At 41.0% G+C, this 18,065-nt stretch overlaps 1 long non-coding RNA gene across 1 annotated transcript in view; it reads left to right on the top strand.

Moving 5' to 3' along the window:
- LOC116665322 overlaps positions 1-18,065 on the top strand; it is a 147,337-nt gene that overhangs the window by 83,784 nt on the left and 45,488 nt on the right. The window lies entirely within an intron of this gene.

Below are 18,065 nucleotides of genomic sequence, written 5' to 3'. Positions count from 1 at the left end.
CTTGCAGCTAGCTGTGGTCATGTTATAGTTCTGACCAGTGAGATGTGAGTGGATGTGTTGTATGGCACCTTCTAGAAAGTGTCCTTGAAAGGAAGGGATATGCCCTATTTCTCTTTTCTTCTTCTTGCCAACTGGAATGTGAGTGTGATGATTGAGCTGGAGCAGCCATATTGGTCCCTGAAGGGGAAGCCATAATGTTGAAGATGTTGGAATAATAAGAGAGAAGAAACATGGGTCCCTGGTGGTCATGGGCCACCACACCAGCCCGACATCCTATATCTATATGGGAATTATTTTTGCTCTCTGTTTTGTTTCTGTTGCTACTATTTTGAGTTTTCTGTCACTTGACAGCTGAACCAAATCCTAGATAATACATCTGTGTATTTTTGAAAGCCATGAAATACAGAGGGGTGTACGGAAAATTCAAGTCCAAGTCTCACACATGGGATGATTTTTCTAGCTGCAGAATTTTTCATTGAAACCACTTGTCCCAAGTTTTACTTGTATCTTCTCTCATACTCTGTCCAAACAAATTGCATCAGATCAGCACTTAACACTGTGTTCAGTTTTTTATAGAAAGGACACACTGTCTCATCCCTAGTCGATGGCCTATCTTGATTTTAATTCAGAGGGCTTCACAATTCTCCTAGGAATAAGGTATTGTTGTGACTTGCCTGTAATGATTTGGGGATATTTGTAGTAGCCTTTTAGGTCATTAGAGACCTGTAATATGAGGCAAAACCAAAGCTGAGATGGTTTAGGCAGCCCTTTCCCTGCCCAAGTGAGCTATTTCTATCAACATACTGAGAACGTGGCCTGTGAGGACCAAGAGAAGAGTCAGTGTGTGTGTGGGGGTGTGTGTGTGCGAGTTGCAACTATGTGTTGCACATGCTTTACATGGCTGTGTGGTACTCATGTGCTGTGCGGTTTTGGTGTGTGGGTGGTGCATACATGTTTGTGAGATGTTCGTGTATTCATGTGTGTTCTGTGAGCGTGTATTTGTGAAGTCCATGTGTTGTATGGGGGGGTCTGTATGTGGGGATGTTAACTGTGCTCCTGTGCCTCTCAGGGGAAGGGTGTGGGGCTGTGTGTGCTTGCGTATCACATAGGCATGTTTGCAGTGTCTAGATGTGTGAGTATGTGCTTGCATACACTCATGTGTAGTCCGGTTATGTAACAGTGACAGAGGAGAAACCTTGCATTACTGGGTCCTATGGAGGGTTGCAGCTGATTTAGAAGCCATGCCAGAATCAGTCATATGGAAGAACCCCCACCTCCATCACTCCTCCTCCTCATCCATTTCTAGATCACAGGCGTCCCCATTCATTCCTAATAATAATGCAGTGTTTACATTACATTTGGTTATCTAAACTGCAGGCAAGCACTAGCAATTTAATTTTAAGTTGGCTTTGATTCAGCTGCTACTTTTGCTTTTGCTGCTCCAAATGACTAAAAGCCATTTTTTCAGTTAATTTTTTCCAGGCATTTGCTTACACTATGAAGGGAAAATTATCTTGAAACATAAGGGATACTTAAAATAACAAAGTTAAAGGGAGATCTCAGATGAAGAAAAACAGATGTTAATGGAATAGAGTGTTGACATTTCAGCTATTCTCACACATTTGGTGTGAAACATATTCTTCAGCATCTCACATGTCACCATTTTATCTCCACAAAGAATCTATCGTCTTTTGCTCTTCAGTTCACTCACTACCGTGGCTGCCATTTCTGAGCAGGTCTGAGTTCACAGGGACCCCCTAAAAGGGGAAAAAAACCATTCCTGTGGGAGTACTTACAGACTGCATCACAGGGTGATGTTGCCCTTCTGACGTTTTTCCTGTGTCTCACGTAGAACACGAAGGTGCCCTGAGAAGAGAATGCCCCACTTGGTTTCTATGCTGTGTTGGGGAAGGGCCAGGTCGCCCCTAGGTGGTGCTGTTGAGCACTGGCTGGGAGGGGCACTTGCCACACTGAGATGAGGTGGAAGTGGCGTCGTAGGGTTTCTAGAGTCTGATGTCCCTCCTGGCTGGTTTTGGCCATATCTGAGAATGTGCCTGGACTGCAAACATGGGATCATTAGCATGGTCGTTATTCACATGGCCCTATGAAATACAGACTGTTACCTATATTTCAAACCCAGGTTGAAATTCCCTTGTCCAAAGTTATGTGTGTAGTAAGTGTCCATGTTGGGATTTGAAACCAGGCAGTTTGGTTTCTGAACTCTGCTCTTAACTCTGGCTCACTCCCAAACACTTGCAACACGGACCATGCAGGAGCCATGTAGAGATGGTGGGCGGGGGGGTGGGGGTGGCGTTTATTGAGGCACAGATTGGGCACCTGTTCTGAGAGGTTTAGCTCATGAGTAAGTTTGGCCAACAGCCCAGCATCCTGGCGTGATGTTGTGCATTTTATTAGGAATAGTCTTGTGAAGTAAAGAAAATTCTCTTTCTGGAAAGTGTTTAAAATGTTGGCTGGTAGTAAGAAACATAGCCCTCTAGAGAGAATTTCAGCTCTCACGGGTAATGAGGGAGGCCATCAGGACATTCTTTAGGCTTTGTTTTCAAAAGAGAACCAGAAAACAACCACTACTCACCTCCTCCAAGGCTAACCCTTGACCACCTTTATTATGTCCTGAACACTGAAAACCGAAGGCAGCTTTTAAAAGGTGAAGGTAACATTCTGCTCCTCCTCCACCGTGACTACTTTATTTAAAATTGCAATTAGCGCCCCCATCCCAAATTTCCCCTTTCTTCTCTTCCCTGTGGTTCAAATCAACTTTTAACATACTGTATAATTTGATTATTTACTATGTTATTATTCATTGTCCTCTCCCCACCACACACACACTAGAATGTAAACTCTTTGAAAGCAGAGATCATTGTGTTGCTCACTCCTGTATTCTAAGTGACTAGACTAGGCTGATAGCAGCGGACCAGGGGAACCTAAATGTTTATTTTGAAGGAAGAGAGTGGCAACAAAACTGGACATGGGTTATAAGAGATTTGTAGGTCTGGAGTTCAGGGAAGGGATCTGGGCTGGAGATACACGTGTGGGCGTCACCAGCCTATAGATGGTATTTGAGGCCACAGGACCAGACGGGATCACCAGGGCAGTGGGCGGATATAGATAGAGAAGATAGCTAGTACAGGCCTGAGCCCTGGAGCCCCCCCTGTGTTCAAGGACAGAGACATGAGGAAGAAAGAGCAAGGGAGACTGAGAAGAAGGAATCAGTGAGGTAGGAAGAAAAGTGGGAGAGTGTAATGTGCTTGAAGTCAATTAATGGAAATGTTTCAAGGAGCAAATGATCAACTACATCAAATGTGTTAAGTAAGGCAAGGACCGACTGCTAGAGAAAGGAGTTTGTTTGAGACTCTGACAGCCAGTTACCAAGCACTCTCAATTCTTTTTCCAAATTGTCTCTCAGATCAACCCCTATGGCTCACCTCATTTCTCTTGCCCTGAAATTACTGAAGCCCCTTGATCAGATCTGCCTCAGTCTAGACCTGTACTTTCCATTACAGTAGCTATTAGTCACATGTAGCTACTGAGCACTTGAAAATGTGACCAGCCTGCATTGACATGTGCTGTAAATACACACTGGATTTTTAAGACAGAACAGCAACAACAAAAAGAATGTAAAAAAAAAAACAAAACAATTCAATAATTTTTTATATTGGCTCATGTTGAGATAATATTTTGGAATTTTCGAATTAAATGTATTATTAAGAATAATTATTCCCAGGTTTTAAATTTTTTACATCTTTTAAATGTGGCTACTAGAAAATTGAAAATTACATGTGTGACCTGCATTTGTGGCTCTCATTCTATTTCTAAGGGATAGTACTGGGATAGACCATTTTTCCCTCTGCACCCACAGTAATCTTTTTAAAACGACAAAATTGACCATGTCCCTGCCATGCATTTCCCCTTCATAACTTCCCACTGCTCATAAGATAAAAGGCTGCATCTTTCACATGAGGCTCTGAGAGCTGGTCCTGCTGTCTTGCCCCACCTCCAGGCGCTCTCTTTCTTGTCTGTGCTCAGGACACAGTGGCTACGTTCCTTCCTGCCTGGAGTCTGCTCAGGTGCAGCTCTCTCTGGCTGGAGTCTTCTTCACCTTCTTTGCATTGCAAACACATCTCCCTAGACTCAGCTTACATGTCACCTCCTCAGGAATATTTTCCTGGTCCTCAAACTCGGTTAGGTTCTCCAATTCTAATCCCACACCACCTGAGCTCTCCCTTACAGCGCTGGTCTGACTTGCTCACCACTATCTGCATAATCAGTTTTGCTCTTTTTCCACCAGAATGAACATTCTCTGTGGGCAGTCTATGCCGTGTTGTTCATTATATCCTCTGCACTTAACACAACAGACAGAAAGCTGAGTTCCTATCTTTTGTGTTATATTGATCCACCTTGAGATTACTTCTGCTGCCTTTTTAAAAAAACGTTTTTAAAGACTTCATTTTTCATTTAATGAAGGAGAGGTAATTAGCTTTCTTCACTGATTTCTGCTTGGAGGATGTACTGGGGTTTGAACCCCTGACCTCTTGGTGCTGAGCATGCGCTCTACCACTTGAGCAATATCCTTCCCCCAAGACTTCATTTTTAAGAGCAGTTTTAGGTTCACTGCAGAATTCAGAGGAAGGTACAGAGATTTCCCCCTGCCGCCACACACACAGAGCCTCCCCTGTTATTGACATTCCCCACCAGGGTGGTGCATTTGTCATAACTGATGAAGATACACCTATACATCATAGTCACCCAAAATTCAGTTCACATCAGGAGTCACTCTTGGTTTTGTACATTCTGTGGTTTTGGACAAACATGATCACATGTATCCAACCTGTTAGTATCATACAGTATAGTCTGGGTGCCCTAAAAATCCCCTGTACTCCACCTAGTCACCCCGCCCTCTCTTCAAATCCCTGGCAACCACTGATTTTCTTTTTTACTGCTTCCGTAATTTTGCCTTTTCTAGGATGTCATATATTTGGAATCATACAGAATGTAGCCTTTTCAGGTTGGCTTCTTTTACTTAGCAATATACTTTTAAAAAATCAATAGTTTGGACCTTTCTTTACTGAATAATTGACTGGATGTATTATAATTTACTTATCTGCTCATCTCTTGATAGATATTTGGATTATTAGCATAATTGCAATTATGAATAAAGCTACTATAATATTTACGTACAAGATTTTGTGGACATGTTATTTTTCTTAGTAAATACTTAGCAATGGAATGACTGGGTCATATGGTTAAGTGTATGTTTAACTTTGTAAAGAATTGTCAAACCAATGAATGAGTGCTTCTGTTTCTCCATATCCTCATTAATGCTTAGCATTTTCAGTCTTATTAATTTCAGTCATTCTGGTGATTGTGAAGTGATATCCATTGTGGTTTTAATTTGCATTTCTCTAATGAGTAATGATGTTGAGCATTTTTTCATGTGCTTATTTGACCATTGATAAATTTCCTTCTGTGAGGTGACTGTTCAGATCTTTTGTCTATTTAAAAACAAAGTTGTTTGTCTTCTTCAAATTGAGTTGTAAAAGTTCTTTATGTATTGTAGTGAAGTAATTTTTCAGGTATATATTTTACAAATATTTTCTCCACATCTGTGACTGTACGTTTCATTTTCTTACATGTATCTTTTACAGAGCAAAAGCCATATCAATTTTGATGAAGTCCGTTTTATCCATTTTTTTCATTTATAGTTAGTGCCTTTTGTGTTCTTAAGACTCAAAAGGTACTACCCTTATTCTTACTCCATAAGTCTGCCCTTATATTTTCTTCTAGACATTTAATAAATTTTACATTTAGGTGTTGACTCATTTTAAATTCGTGTTTGTAATGGTGTGAGGCAGAAGTTGAAGTTCAGTATTTTTTTTCTAATAGATACCCACATATTCCAGTACCATTTATTGTGAAGACTGTTTCTTCCCTCATTGAATTATGTTTATACCTTTGTTAAAAAATTAATATATTTTGTGGGTTTTTTTCTGGACTTTCTATTCTGTTTCATTTACTTATATGCCTGTCTTTGTGCCAATACCACATTGCCTTGATTGCTGTAGCTTGAAAATAAGTTTTGATATTGGGTAGTGTAAGTCCACCAACATTATTCATCTTTTCAAAATTGTTTTAACTATTTTAGGCCATTTACCTTTTTATACACATTTTAAAATCAGCTTCTCAATTTCTACAATAAAAACCTGCAGGAATTTTGAGTGGGGTTGTGTTGACTCTGTTGATCAGCTTGGGGAGAACTGATATCTTAACAATACTGAATATTCCAAAGCATTAACATGATATATTTCTCTATTTATTTAGGTCTTCTTTAATTTCTCTCGACGATGTTTGGCAGTTTCCAAACTGTAGGGTTTTCAATTTATTTCTAAGTATTTTATGGCTTTTGGTGTCATTTTAAGTAGTATTTAAAATGTTAATTTTCTAATTTTTCTTGCCAGATTATGGAAAACAATTGATTTTTGAATTATTGGTCTTGTATTCCACGACCTTGCTAGGTGAACTTATTAGTTCTAGAAATTTTTTGCAGATTCCTTAGAAGTATCTATAAACAAAATCATACTGTCTTTGAATAAAGTTTTACTTATTCCTTTTCAATTTCTATGTTATACATTTCTTTTCATTGCCCTATCGTACTAAGACCTGTAAGAAAGTGTTGAATTGTAGCGATAAAAATGGACATTCTTTCTGTTCTCAACCATAATAGGAACATGTTCTGTATTTCTCCATTAAGTATGGTGTTAGCTTTATTAATTGAGGAAGCTCTCTTATCTTCTTGGTTTTCAGAGTTTTTATAATGAATAGGTAGTCACATTTAAAAATGGTTTTTATTTATTCCAATAATCATACAATTTTCTCCTGTATTTTATTAATATGGTGGATTACATTATTATTTAATGTTGAACCAACTGTATCTTTCTGGGATACATCCCTTGATCGTGATGTATCTGTTTTATATATTGCTAGATTCTATTTTCTAATATTTTGCAGTGTTCATTTTTGCATCTATGTTCATGAGGAATATTGATCTGCAGTGTCCTTTTCTTACAATGTCTTTATTAGTTCTTTGTATCAGGTTAGAGGTCTCATAAAATTATTTGGAAAGTGTTTTCTCCTTTCTATTTTTTTATGGATTTTGTGTAATATTAGTACTATGGATAGAATTTACCAGTGAAATAATCTAGGCCTGGAATTTTCTTAATGGAAAGATTTGTAATTATAAAATCAATTTCCTTAATATAGGAGATATTCAGGTTTTTAAAAAATTTCTTCCTGTGTCAGTTTTTTGGAAAATATTATACAAAGAATTTATCTGTTTAATCTAAATTGTCAAATTTATATGCTGATATAAAATTTAAATTCCCTTACTATCCTTTTATCAGCTGTTGAATCTTTAGTGATGTTCCTCTTTTATTCCTGAGATGGGTAATTTGTGTTCTGCCTCTCATTAATCATCTCTCTTCCTCATCAGTCTTCTGGAGGTTTACTAACCTTATTAAACTTGTCAAAGCATAATCCTTCGGCTTTAATGGATTTTGATTATTTTTGATCAGTTTTCCAGTTCATTTTTGCTCTTATTATTATTACCACCTTCTTATTTTTTGGTTTAATTTGCTTTTCCTTTTCTGAGTTCTTCAAGTGGAGGCTTAGGTTATTTTTAGATTATTTATCCTAGAGCTTTCTTCTTTTCTAATATAAGTATTTAAAGCTACAAATTTCTCTCTAGGCTCTGTTTTAATTGTGTACCACAAATTTTGGTATGTTGTATTTTCATTCCATTTGAAATATTTTCTAATTTCTCTTGTAATTTCTCCTCTGACCCAGAGGAAAAGGGGTAAATTATTTATAAGTGCATTGCTTAATTTTCAAATATTTAGGGAGATTTCCTAGATACCAATATTGTTATTAATTTCTAATTTAATTTTTTTGTGGTAAAAAAAAATAGTACTCTGTTAGCATTTCTGTCTTTTGAAGTTTATTGAGACTTGTGTTATGACCCAGCAATTGATGCATTTTGTTGAAGATTCCATGTGAACATTTGAGAATGGGTATTCTGCCGTGGCTGATTGTACTGTTTATAAATGTTAATTTCATGAAGTTGGTTGCTAGTACTGTTTACATATTTTATATTCTCACTGATTTTTTTTTTTTTAGTCTACTGTTTCCACCAATTATTGAGAGAAGAGGGTTAAAGCCTCTATGATTGTGAATTTATCTGTTTCACTCCCCAGTTTTGTCATTGCTTCAGGAATTGTTAAGCTCTGTTGTTAGATGCATGTCCACTTAGGGTTATTATATCTTCCTGTTGAATAGTCCCTTTGTTCATTATGAAGTATGTCTCTTTGTCTCTTGGTTACACTTATCTTGAAATCTACTGTACCAGTTTGCTAGGGCTGCCATAACAAAGTACAGAGTGGGTAGTGTAAACAACAGAAATGTATTTTCTCACAGTTCTGAAAGATGGAAGTCCAAGATCAAGGTGGCAGTAGAGTTGGTTTCTTCAGAGGTCTCTCTTCTTGGCTTGTAAATGGCCATCCTCTACCTGTGTCTTCACATGGCCTTATGTCTACGCAGCATGTCTGTGTCCTAATCTCTTTTTATGACACCAGTCAGATTGGGATAGGGCCCAACTTAAAGTCCTCATTTTAACTTAACCTCATTAAAGACTGTCTTCAAATGCAGTCACATTCTGAGGTTCTGGGGCTTAGCATGTATGGACATATGAGGGGTTTTTTTGAGGGGGAAGGATGTGACACAATTCAGCCCATAACATGCACTCTGTTTGATATTATCATAGCCACACCACCTTTCTTATGCTATAATGTTTGCATAGTACATCTTTTTCCATCCTTTCGCTTTCAACCTATCTGGGTCTTTGAATTCAAAATGTGTCTCTTATGTGTAGCATATACTTTTATCTTGCTTTTTTATCCATTCTGACAAGCTTTGACTTTTAATTGGAATATCTTGTTTTTTTAACATTTCATGTATCTATTGATATGATTGGGTTTCAGTCATTAGAGTCATTCTTGGTATTTGTTTTCTGTTTGTACTATTTAGTATTTGTGCTTTCTGCCTTCTTTTAGGTTAATTGGATTTTTGGGTTTTTTGGTATTCCATTTTATTTCTCCTATTGGTGTTTTAGCTATACACGTTCTTATATTATTTTCTTAAAAATTGCTCAGTAGTTTTAAATATACATCCATAACTTACTACAAACTCCTTAGAATTAATATCATTTCATGTCACTTAGAATGTAAGAATTTTGCAACAGGATATATGATTTATTCCTTCTTCTGTCTTTTATGTTATTATTATCATATATTTTACTTATATTTTGAACTCTACAAAAAATTATAATTTTTCTTTAGTCAGTTGTCTTTTAAAGAAGTTAGGAAAATAAAAAAGGGTCGTCTTTTACATTTGCCCACATATTTGCCTTTCCAGTAATTCCCTCTTGTAGAGCTGAGTTTTCATCTGAAATCATTTCTTTTCTGTCTGAAGAACTTCCTTCAGCATTCCTTCTAGCACAGTTCTGCTGGCATTTAATTCTCTCAGAATGTTTTTCTGAAAACTTTCTTACCCTTTTTTTCTGTTGCCTTTCTGGATTTCATTGTTTCTGATGAGAAGTCAATCAATATTCTTATTATTGTTTCTCTGTATACAATACTTTTTTTTTTGGTTGCCTTTAAGATTTTATCTTTGGTTTCAATAATATTATTATGATGTACTAAAGTGTGAGTTTTTTTAATAGTAGACAATTAATATGGGGTTAAAGAATAAAGAAAATCATATTTATAGTGCATGTACCTTTTGACAAATGACACATCATGCACTGATATATAAATGATCTTCTTTAGTCTGTTGCTTGGATTAACCACGCCTCCCTGATGAGGGACTGAGGCTAGAAATTCTATATCCAGTCATGACAGAGTGACTGACAATGGGCTTATCTTCCAGCCATAAGCAACACTATAACTGGACAAGATATATGAAACAACTGTGTTCAGGCATTGGTCAACAGACAGCACATGTCTGTGCTCCCTGAGGGAAGGGACACACCCAAAGTCAGCTCCAAATTCCACCCCTCCCCTCTCCTCTCCCTATTTTCCACCTGGGAGCCTTCAGACCTTGGTGTGGAGATGTGGAGGCCAAGTGAAAACCTACAATGATTCTGGGTGGAGGAGGCAGAGATCAGAGTTAGGGGCTGCTGAGGGGGCTGGAATTGTGGAATGATGCATACAAGGTTCCCCCTGGGCCCTGGCCACCCAGTGCTGGAGGGTGCAGGGTGAGACATCACCAGGCCTGAAGAGGCTGATGCTTGGGGGCTGAGGGCTGAGTGGGGACGCCAGGGCTCCCAGTGCTAGAACACACAGGAGTTTGGGCACAATCAGAACAGAAGAAACTTGCTGAGAACCACAAGCATCCAAAGGAGACCTAAGAAAGGCTACATCTCTAGAGAAAGGATTGCCTCCAGGGGTAAGGACTCTGCCCCGAAGACAAAGTACAAACCTGACACAGACGTGTACATTCCCAAACTCAGTTGTTCTCTGAGCCTCCTCTTCTCCCTCTTTCTCTATGTCTGATAATACTAATAATAGCCAACATTCATGGGGTGTTACTGTGCGACAGGTAGGCTCTTCTGAGTGTTTTACCTTTGTTGATTCATTTATCATCCCAAGAACACTGTGAAGCAAGTTATATTTTTATCTCCATTTCACAGATGCAGAAACGGAGACACTAAGAGACACAGCAAGTAAGAAGCAGAGCTGGGTCTTGAACTCAAGTGAGCTGACTCCAACATCCACATTCTTAAGCACAGCCCTTCCCTAGGTACTTATAGGCTACTTATAGGCTAAAAAATCTATAGTGTTTGTTCACCTTTTCCTCATTTCCTGCCACCGCAATCTTGGTTCAGACTCTACTCGTCCCTTGCCTAGATTTTTATAATGACCTTCCTGTAGAGTTCCCTGCCTTGATATTTAATCACAGAGAATTTCTAAATTGCAAACCTGATCATACAAAGTATATATTTTTTTTCTGCTCTAAATCCTTTAATGAGAGCACCTAAGGCCCGTTATGATCTGGTATCCACCTCTATCCAGAATTTTCCTAGCACTTTCTTCTTGTCTCTATCTTTCTCGCCCTCGTTCTTTGTCCGCCTCAGTTTTAATGAGGTGTAATTGACAAACAAAACTGTAGTATATTTTAAGTGTACAATGTGATGATTAGATATACATATACATTGTGAAAAGATGCCCATAGTTGAGATAATTAACATATCCATCACCTCACATATTAACCTTTTGTTGGGCGTGCTATGTTAAGTTCTACTCTTTTAGCACATTTCAGATATCAATACAATAATATTAACTATATTCACCAAGTTGTACATTAGAGCCTCAGACTTCATTCATCTTATAACCAGGAAGTTTGTACCCTTTTTTCAACCTCTTGCTTTTCCCCAGCCCCATCCCTCCAGACCCTGGGAACCACCCTTCTACTCTCTGCTTCTGTGAGTATGACTTTTCTATCTTTCATTCTTTACCGTTCCAGCAATACACACCTATCTGTGGTTTAAAATATCATGTTGTTTCATGCCTCTGAGCTTCTGCCCATGTCGTTCCCTCTGCCTCCAGCACTCTCCCTCCTTGTCAGCCTGGCGTCCTCCCTGCTCTGAAGCCTGTCCGGGCTCCTCCCTGGCACTTGTGGGCCTTTTTCCCCTTCAGGGAGTGAACGTGCACCCATGGCCCATGCACGGGGCATAGCAGAGCCCTCAGTCTCTGTTGTCTTGCCCCTGGGTTGGGACACGTTTTACTTATGCCCTAGAACCTGGTCCATGTGGGCACATATTAGGTACACAACAGTGCTCCATGAACCGAGGTACAAGACAAACTCCTACACCAGCTGAATGATGCTATCTTGCCCCCCCCTCAGGTGGTTGGGAGTGAGGGTGAGGGGTGTTTTGAGAAGCCTGAATGTACCAGGAAGGGGGAGGAGGGAGATGACAGGATGGCTTTTTTGTTTCCACAGCCCTCCCAGGGCTGGCCCTGGGCTACTAGCAAAAGGCCCACGGCCCACTCGGCCAGCATTCCCACAAAAACTGGAGATTTTTCCTCCTTGCTTTTAAACAAAGCTGAGTTCCACTTAAGCATTTCATTGTTCTCTGCCTGCCTCCTTTGCTCAATTGTTTCTCCTAGAAATTGTCTTTTTCTTGGGAGGGAGCATCCTTGGGGGCACTTCCTGGCCCTGCTGCATGTGAGCGGAGGGGGAGGAGCACCACCACCCGGCTCTTGTCCAGGGTGTGCACATGATAGGAAGGAGGCTGTCTCCATGGAAGAGCAGCTGGGCTGGCTGGCTCTCCTTCCCTCTCAACCTTGCCAGAAAATGTGTCAGTAGGATAGCTTTTGTATTTGCTATTTAAAATAAGTTTCCTCTTTGAATAATTTTTACTAAGATTCTGAGAAGGTGATTGTTTGACCAACATGCAGCTTTGGGGAGGTGGGAGGAGTGATCAGCACACCAACCCCGATGACCAGTATAGGCAGGAGCCTTATCCGGAGCTTGCTTAGGCCAATGTCACTAAAGCTGAGCTGTCCTGGAGTGGGCGGTCATAGACTCAGGGTGCTTCCAGCAGCAGGAAGCCAACCTGTCGTCTGGCCCAACCAGTAAGCTCCAGATTCCTCTGACTACTCTGCAGAGAAGCTGTCCGCCCTCAGCCCAGGTCAGGTACACCATCTCACGGCCTCTCACACATGAATTTTTCCTCCACAGCACTACCAGTTTGCAAAATATATTTGACGGCGTCTCTTACAGACCACCTCCTTCACTAGACCTTGAGCTCTATAAGGAAAGAATGTGTCTGTTGTACCTAGTCTCCACCTCAGAGGCTGGCACGTGGCATGTGTTAGATAAATGCTAAGCAGCCTTCGCAGCTCTTGGAAGAGGAAGGGTTTTGTGAAATTCTTTTATTATGATGCATTATTCCTCTTTCACCAGCATGACACTCCAATCCTCACTGATTAAGACAAGGTAACTTCCAAGCTGTGTGTCCAGGAGTGGAATAGACTGGCATCGACAGTCCAAGCTCTGTCTAAGCCAGTTCCCCCCGCCCCCATCTTTGCTGTGGACTGTGCCTGGCACTACGGCAGGGCCTTGGTCAGGGCTGAACTGTGTCCTCTCAACATTCATAGGGTGAAGCCCTAACCCCCAGGGTGACTGTATTTGAGGATAAGGCCTTTAAAGAGGTAATTAAAGTTAAATGAGGTCATATGACTGAATCAGTTCGATGATGTCCTAATCCAGTAGGACTGGAAAGACCAGGTGAAGACACAGAGAGAAGGTAGCCATCTTCAAGGCAGTGAGGTCTCGGGAGAAACCAGTCCTGCTGACACCGTGACCTTGGACACCCAGCCCCCAGAACTGTGAGAAAATGAGTTTCTGTTGTTTGAGCCCCTCAGTCTATAGGACTTTGTATAGCAGCCCTAGAAAATTAATACAGGACTTTACTGTAAAAATAGATAAGAGGTATGGAAATGTGAGGGAGAGAAGCATGGCTTCTCTGGGGTGTGGGAGACTTTGAACAGGAGGTAACGTTTAAGCTGGTCTTGAAGAAATTATGACTGTGGAGTGTCTTCCAGGTGCCAAGCATGGCCAGAGGTTTTATTTGTGTGACCTACCTTGGGGATGACTGCATTCTGGGGAGGTTGCTAATCTCCTTTTTCCAGATGAGGAAATTGAGGCCAGCTGAGGTTGTGACTTGTCTAAGTTTATACCATTAGTAAGTAGGAGAACCACAATTTGAACCCAAGACTAATTTAGTCCAAAGCTGCTACTCTTACCATTATTCTAGACATTGTATATATCAGATAGTAATAATGGTAATAATACCACACATATAATAACTATGAGCCTGGCATGCATATAAGTTATATACATCATTTAATTTAATCATCTCCAAAAAATAAGGGTGATACTCTGATTATCGTTGTTTTGAAAATTACAGAAAAAAGTATAAGAGGACTTAATAACTCATTCAAAAATCATACAACTAGTAAGGATCTAGGAATTGAATCCAGGCTAGTTTCAGAACCCACATACTTAACCATTTCATAATTTTTTCATAGATGCCCACATATGGGGGTTGGGGAATGGCATGGAAGGTGGGTGGCAGGGAGGAGTGGGGCTGAATGTTGCTAGTTTTATAGTTTGGGATCTGAAAGCCTTTTAGGATAAAGCTTGATTGGCAAAATTCTGTATGAGCAACAACAATAGTAATAATCAGCAATGATAAATATAGCCAAATATTGGCTTTCTCTGGGGCAAACCAATTAGGGCAAGGACAGTGTGTCTCCTTAAATCACCTCCACACCCTTGAGTGGGCACAGCATCTCCGGTGGTTCTGGCATTGAAGCATCTGTGAACAGAAACCAGAGGTGGATACTTTGGTGACTAACAGCCCCTGAGGATGCTGCAGATCCCTGGGCTCTCAGCCTCAGAGCTGTTTTTGATACAAACGCAATATGCAAGTCATCCCTTGGCCTAGGAGTGAGAACCAGGCTGGAAGCTTAGCATCCCAGGCATCTGTGGCTCAGGGCAGGCCAAGGCTCAGTCTGGTTCCTGAGGCACAGGCAGCCTCTCCCCAGCACAACAGCCCTGGCCTGTGAGGTGGCAAAGGTGCAGGACAACCCCCTTTGGCCATGGCAACTGGTGAACCTTCAGTGTTCCTTCACTGCCTGTTAAAGGTGGGTCTGTGTAGGACAGGCAGAACTTTGCTTAGCTCTATGTGCAGAGTTCCCTCAGAAACTTGTCCAGGGCCTCCCTGACTTTCTATTCCTGCTGTCTTCACCTCTCCCTCACCTGTGGGCAGTACCTGTGGGAGTCTGGAGTGGTTGCTAGGAAACATGCCATTTTGACATCCTCCCTGTGGTTTCTGGACTTCTCCACTTCGATCCCCTGCTCTATGTCCATCTTCCCTGCAGCAGAATTGGCCAGACCTCCCTCCAAGAAGATCCTCCCTGGGAACCGATCATTGCCCCTTAGGATCCTCCACCTTCTGATGTTGCTTGAGTTCTCATTTTATCACATTAAAAATATGTGTATTCCAGAGGCAACCCATTATGGAAAGGCTAGTTCATGCATGGGTTATCTGAAAGTTTTACTCTTCTCTCTCATGCTGTGACTTTCTGGCATTTTTCTGCTAAGGGTCAGAAGTCTCTAGGTACAGAAGAGTATAAAGTGTGCCATGATTTTGGTTTGGGAGTGGCAGGGACCAGACCATGACACCCCAAAACACTCTTCCTTGGTTTAAGGATTATATTGAGCTGAAGGCAACTGAGGAACAATAGACATAGGAAAAGCTCTAAAAACAGAGCCTGTTTCCCTTTTGTGAAGGAAATTTACATTTATAAAGGCAATTCCAGTTTGTGAAGGTATCTCCTCTTAAAGCAGGAAGAGGAGGACTCTTGATAACTCTTATCTGTGGAGTAGGCAGGGAGAGACTTACATCTGTATAGCAAATCTTCCTAAACAACTCTTGTTTACCTGTGTTTCCTGCGCACCTTTCCATATCTCACCCCCAACTGCCCAGAAGCTCCAAACCCTTCTTCCTTTTTCTAACCTCTTCTCCACACTTTGTCACCCCTTAGATTGGTATATAAGCCCCCACATTCTAAACTCCTCCTTGAGCCACATTTTTCTTTGTGAACTTCCACTGTATGTACATAATTAAATCTATTTTTTCTCTTGTTATTCTGTTTTTCATCAGTTTGATTCGCAGGCCCCAGCCATTGAACAAAGAGGGTAGAGAAAGAGTATTTTCTTTTTACCACAAAGGGGTGGCTGAGACACCCCACTTGGTCTGGGGGCTCCGGCTGAAATCTTGGGATGTCGGACAAAACTGGCAAAAAGTGAAAATTCTTACTAATAAATCAGCCTCCCAGATTTCTACCTTTAGGGTCTAATTGACAGAGCAGTTAAGAATCTCTTTGTCTTTTCATTTCCAAATTTAGATTATCAGGAGAAAAACATTGGCAAGAAGTACTTACTTATATTGTGACTCTCGTGAATTGGGTTTTGAGTACTCATTGGTTACTGGTCCCTTCCTTCCCAGGGACATTTCCAGTTTGTCTTACTTGTGTCCTGAGAGCTTTGGCTTGACTTTCTGCCTGCTAGGGGGCACAGGGTGGTAGGATCACGTCTGGATGTGGCCAATCATCAGATTGCGGGCCCTGAGAATTTGTAGATGGCCATACAGAAATGGGGGTTGTACCCCTGCTGATGGTTCTGGCTCTCAGAGGTTCATGCATGTCTTTTTTTCAGCTATCGTTGGGAATGACTCTGGGTCATGAGGGCTGCATCTTTTGCACAGTCTTTGGGAATATCTCTTGCATCCCTGGTTAAGCTGTGAGAGGGCTTATTGGTTTTGATTTTGAGTCAAAACTGAAATAGGTATACCTTCAGTTAAAAAAAAAGCCTCAAATCCCTTTTCCTTTACCTAGCCTCTTCTCCACCAGCTGTTGCCCTTTGGAGTGGTATACAAACCCCCAGATCCTAACTGCCTCTGCACATAATTAAAACTATTTTTTTTTTTCTCGTCAGTCTGTCTTTTGTGAGTTTAATTTCCAGGGCCCCAGGTGGAGAACCCAGGAGGGTAGAGAAAAGTCTTTCCCTTTGCCTACAGGAGGCAATGTGTTATTGAGCTTAAAAAAAAAAAGAGAACTCTCAGTTCTGTGGTCAAAGATAAAGGGGTTGCATAATTAAGAAGTGAAGTATTAAATACCCCACATTTACCTCACCCCAGTCTTATAGTAATTCATGAAAAGGGGGTGTGTGGCAACTCCATCAGGAGGGACTGCAAGGGCTGCCAACTGCTGCTTCATTCCTCTTCAGTCTTTATTCAGTGCCCTCCTATCCCCCTGGATTTCAAACCTTGTTTGCACAGCTCTGGTGAAACTCATAAGCAATACGATTAAAGAAAATGTCAATTAGCCAAGAGAGTGCAATTCAGCAGCCTTTTAAAAAGCAATGGAAGATTTCTACCAAATATCCCAAAACATGTTCATGGGTCTTTTCTGGTTGGATGTCACCCAACACACACTCCCCAACTCCACCCCAAAGAATAGCATCCTTGGTGTCCACCATTCCTCTTCTCTCCCTCCCTGCCCTTCAAGGAAGCTCTCTCTTCCCAGTATTTTTGCCTCAGTCTAGAAAGTCTGTCCTCCTGAGGAAAGTGTGGCCTTAGGAGTAGGGTGTCAAGGGGAGGAGAACCAGAGTTTGTGGAAGGCCACCACTGCCCAGGCACTGCACTAAGCTGCTTTCTCTACTTTTTGTACTATCCTTACAAGAATCCTATAACTTATAAATGCTGTTTTCAAAACAAGGAAGCTAAAACTCAGAGATTAAGGGATTTGTTCATGTCATACAGATGATAAAACCCCTAGCTGACTTCCCCTGCTCCTCAGCAAGTTCTTTCCACTCAGGGTTGAGTCCTCAGAACAACAGGGACTTGCTAATCCTTGCAGTTATTCATGACAATCTGTGTGGCTCAAGCATGGAAACCAAGGGAAATGGAGGGTGGCAGCCGGGGTTTCAAGCCCAGGTGCTAACACCTGCGATTAGCCAGCAAACAAAACAGAACTGACCAGAGAGCCCAGATTAAGGCAGAGGCTTAAGAAAAGCCAGCAGGAGTGAGCAGGTTTCAAACCTCTTTCATTCCTTGGATGTCCTTGGAAGCATTTGGACATACAGCCTTCAGGACTTGGCTGTGTTTTCTGAACTGGCAGATCTGGAAGCTAAGTGGCGGTTAAGATATGCTTAAGAACATGATCATTCCCTTTTTAAGGAGAGCTTTAGTCTGAAGAGGAAGAACTTGGCTGCTGCATTCTCTAATTCAGCAGGAACAGCACACTTGAACTGCCATCTCCTCATTGCTATGGGAACAATTTCCTACACATTTCTGAAACACTCAGGCCTAGGTAAATGCTGCCATTGTTAATACATGTACTGCCACTGGTTCAATTGGAAAAAGAATG

Source organism: Camelus ferus, chromosome 8 (genome assembly GCF_009834535.1).
Source record: "Camelus ferus isolate YT-003-E chromosome 8, BCGSAC_Cfer_1.0, whole genome shotgun sequence".
Classification (NCBI taxonomy): Eukaryota; Metazoa; Chordata; class Mammalia; order Artiodactyla; family Camelidae; genus Camelus; species Camelus ferus.
The sequence above is the reverse complement of the archived record's forward strand: the minus strand, read 5'-3'. Positions and strand labels throughout refer to the sequence as shown.